The sequence below is a fragment of the Arachis ipaensis genome, chromosome B02 (assembly GCF_000816755.2).
Source record: "Arachis ipaensis cultivar K30076 chromosome B02, Araip1.1, whole genome shotgun sequence".
Lineage (NCBI taxonomy): Eukaryota > Viridiplantae > Streptophyta > Magnoliopsida > Fabales > Fabaceae > Arachis > Arachis ipaensis.
This window is the reverse complement of record NC_029786.2, coordinates 107,585,192-107,589,351: the sequence shown is the minus strand read 5'-3', so window position 1 is coordinate 107,589,351 and position 4,160 is coordinate 107,585,192.

Sequence of the window (4,160 nt, the reverse complement as noted above, 5' to 3'; positions counted from 1 at the left end):
TATCAAAGAATTAATTATTTAAATATTTAAAATTTAATTTTTATTGATTATAAAAAAATTGATATAATACAAATAAATAAAATAACAATAGAAAAAAAATCTATACAAAATTTATGTAATTATAAAAATATAATAAGTTGGGCTATACTACACATCCAAGTATTTTTTAATCCAAGTTTTATCTAAGTAGGTCCAACACCAATAAAAACCACTCTCATTAAAAGAGCATCATTACACGCGCTTTATCTTCTTCTCCTCTCCCGCGCTTCTTCTAAATACACGCATATGTCACATCTTCTTTTTCTTTCAAATTCACGTATACCTCCTCCTCCTGCTTCTTTTTCTTCTTTGCACACGCAGATTCTTCTTCTGCTTCTCTTCTTTCTCTTCTTCTTCTTCTCCTTCTCTTTCGTTATCGTCATCACCAACAACACCAATATTTTGCTAATAGATTATTTTTTCAATCGAATTGAATTAATGGAAGCAGGTGTTCTGAATCTGAATTAAATTGATAATCTCTAAATTGTAGACAGAGGTGTTTCGAATTTGATTTTATATAATGGATTATGTTTCGTTCATTCAATACTATACAATTGTTTCACCATGGGTATGTATTCGGTTCATTATCCAGAAAGCTGTTTGAATTTGATTTTATATAATGGATTATGTTTCGTTTATTCAGTACTATATAATTGTTTCACCAAGAGTACGTGTTCGGTTCATTATGCAGAAAGCTATTTGAATTTGATTGTTCATTTAGTACTATACAATTGTTTCACCATGAGTACGTGTTCGGTTCATTATAAAGAAAGCTATTTGAATTTGACTTTATATAATGGATTATGTTTCGTTCATTCAGTACTATACAATTGTTTCACCATGAGTACGTGTTCGGTTTATTATGCAGAAAGCTGTTTGAATTTGATTTTATATAATGGATTATATTTCGTTCATTCAATACTATACAATTGTTTCACCATGAGTATGTATTCGGTTCATTATGCAAAAAGCTGTTTGAATTTAATTTTATATAATGGATTATGTTTCGTTTATTCAGTACTATATAATTGTTTCACCAAGAGTATGTGTTCAGTTCATTATGCAGAAAGTTGTTTGAATTTGATTTTATATAATGGATTATGTTTTATTCATTCAGTACTATACAATTATTTCACCATGGGTACGTGTTCGGTTCATTATAAAGAAAGCTGTTTGAATTTGATTTTATATAATGGATTATGTTTTGTTCATTCAGTACTATACAATTATTTCACCATGAGTACGTGTTCGGTTCATTATAAAGAAAGCTGTTTGAATTTGATTTTATATAATGGATTATGTTTCGTTCATTCAGTACTATACAATTGTTTCACCATGAGTACGTGTTCGGTTTATTATGCAGAAAGTTGTTTGAATTTGATTTTATATAATGGATTATGTTTTGTTCATTCAATACTATACAATTGTTTCACCATGAGTACGTGTTCGGTTCATTATAAAGAAATCTGTTTGAATTTGATTTTATATAATGGATTATGTTTCGTTCGTTCAGTACTATACAATTGTTTCACCATGAGTATGTGTTTGGTTTATTATGTAGAAAGCTGTTTGAATTTGATTTTATATAATGGATTATGTTTCGTTCATTCAATACTACACAATTGTTTCACCATGAGTATGTGTTCGGTTCATTATGCAGAAAGCTATTCGGATTTGAATTTATATATGGATAATGTTCCATTCATTTATTACTATATAATTATTTCACTATAATAACATGTTCGGTTCATTTCTATTCTACACAATTCAAAACTCTTCCTCCTCACCTTCTACCGCTTCTTCACCAGGGAGAGAAGGAAGAAAAGACAAAAAATACAACAGCAACAACAACAAAAGAATGACGATAAGGAGAAAACACGTGAAGAAGAAGAAACACGAAAAAGAAGGAGGAGAATGAGGAGGAGGAGGAGGAGGAACGCGAAGAAGAATGCGAAGAAGAAGAAAAAGAAGAAGGCGCTCCGTGCGTAAACAAACATGAGAAGAAGAAGAAGAAGCGCGGGAGAAGAAGAAGAAGAAGAAGTGCGAGGGAGAAGAGAAGAAGAAGAAGAGAAAGAAGCGTGAGGAAAGAAGAAAGCCAAAAAAACGCGTGACCTAAAATTGCTTGGATAAACTTGGATGCCAAAATTGCTTGGATGCGGAGAATATCTCTAACAGATTATATAATGTAAGACAACTTATAATATATGAATTGGCCTTTTAAAATAATTTCAGAAACATTTTATTTATTTATTTTGGGTATCCCCAGTTATGCTTGTTAGTTGACTTTTACAGGATTATATTATATATTGAATTTATATTAAATAAGCGCTTTTTATTAAGTTATACAACTAAATAAGGGCTGCGCTATCCAAAGAGGTATTTGTTACAAGTTTGAATTAGGAAATAATATTATAATATATATGAGAAATGAAGTTAATTAGTTATTTTCGTGTTACTCTGGTTAATTCCCAAATACTTCATTGTCGCATCCCATGAGTTGTTATTTGCTATTTTTTAAGGTCAACATATTTGGTTCTGGATTTTATCTTGTTTTTTTGTTCTGGTCGGGTATTTTTTTATATATATACGCCATGATTGTTATCTGTGGCATATCTCTTATTGAGAATCTCTTTTAGAAGGAAATATTGTCATTTCTCTTTTGTGTAGTTTTTAACCAAATTAAATAAAGGTTTAATTACTCTGTTGGTCTATATAGTTTCGCAAAATTTTTAATTAGGTTCTTATACTTTTTTTTCTAATTGGGTTTCTGCACCAATTTTTTTTTTCAATTAGGTCTCTATTAGTAGTAATTGACTTCATTATATAGGGACTCAACTAAAAAAAAATTAGTGCATAGACTCAAATAAAAGAGAAAAAAAATGTAGGGACTCAATTGAAAAAAGAAATTAGTGCAGGGACCCAATTAATAAAAGGAGAAAAAGTATAGGGACCTAATTTAAAATTTCACGAAACTATAGGGACCAATAGAATAATTAAATCTTAAATAAATGAATTGGTCGATTCAAACCCCACACTAATAATAACACAACAAAATAAATAAACAAGTTTTCTGACCTACTTTCATTCTCAAATTCCAACTAACTTATAAAAAAAAGAAAGAAAACTAAAGTACTTGTCCTGAATATTTGTTTTTCTACCAATAGATGGTGTATATATAATTCTTAATCATTTTAAAAGTAAATTTTGCCGGCTTATTCTAATAAACATTAATCACATACTAAACTAATAATAAGCATTGTCAATAACCCAAATTCGGTTAGTTTAAGTTCGCAAATTATACGAGTTGACCCGTTTAATTTGTAAATTTACAAGGAACTTGATTGTGTCATTGCATTGTTAGAAAAAAAAAAAATATTTACCTATCATAACACCACACCAATTCTAGCATATGAGGGCAGTTTATTTGTGACGGTTTTTAATAACTACCTAACTAATTAAATCCCGTTTGGCAGCGGTTGTTGTGACGGAAAATAACAAATGTTGCCAAATTTATTTTATATAGCAGCAGTTTTATATTAACTGTCGCTAAATTTCTCTAAAATCGCCGCAATTTGTTAGACCGATTGTAGTGTAAGCACTAGTATTTAACAAAAGTAAATCACCAAATTGCAATGGAATAATATAACTATTTTATTTGTTGACTAAAGAGATGAAAGAAAAAAAAAAGAAAAATAATTATAACTAATTGTGGCTTCACATGATGATACGATTGGATAAAAATATAAATTTAATGGAGTACATTCAAAAAGAAGACCGTGAAGAAAAATATTTTTTTTTGGTAATTTGAAGAAAAATATTTTATTATATGCTTAATATTAATAATTAGTTATATGTGATATGATTCCAATAATAATAGCATGCACAAGTCCAAGCACTTTCAAACAAGATGAGCAGTACAAAAAAAAATTCATCATTAATGAAAATCCAAAAACTAGGTTCACATTTTGTTCCAGCCCAGTCTTACAAGGCATCTTTCTTTTTCTAATTAATTTAATGTATGTCAAAATTAGTTATATTATATTCCTAGCTACGCCAACGTTATTATGCTTCTCTCCTAATTTAAATATCCTCATTATTAATTTCCAAAAAAAATTAAGATA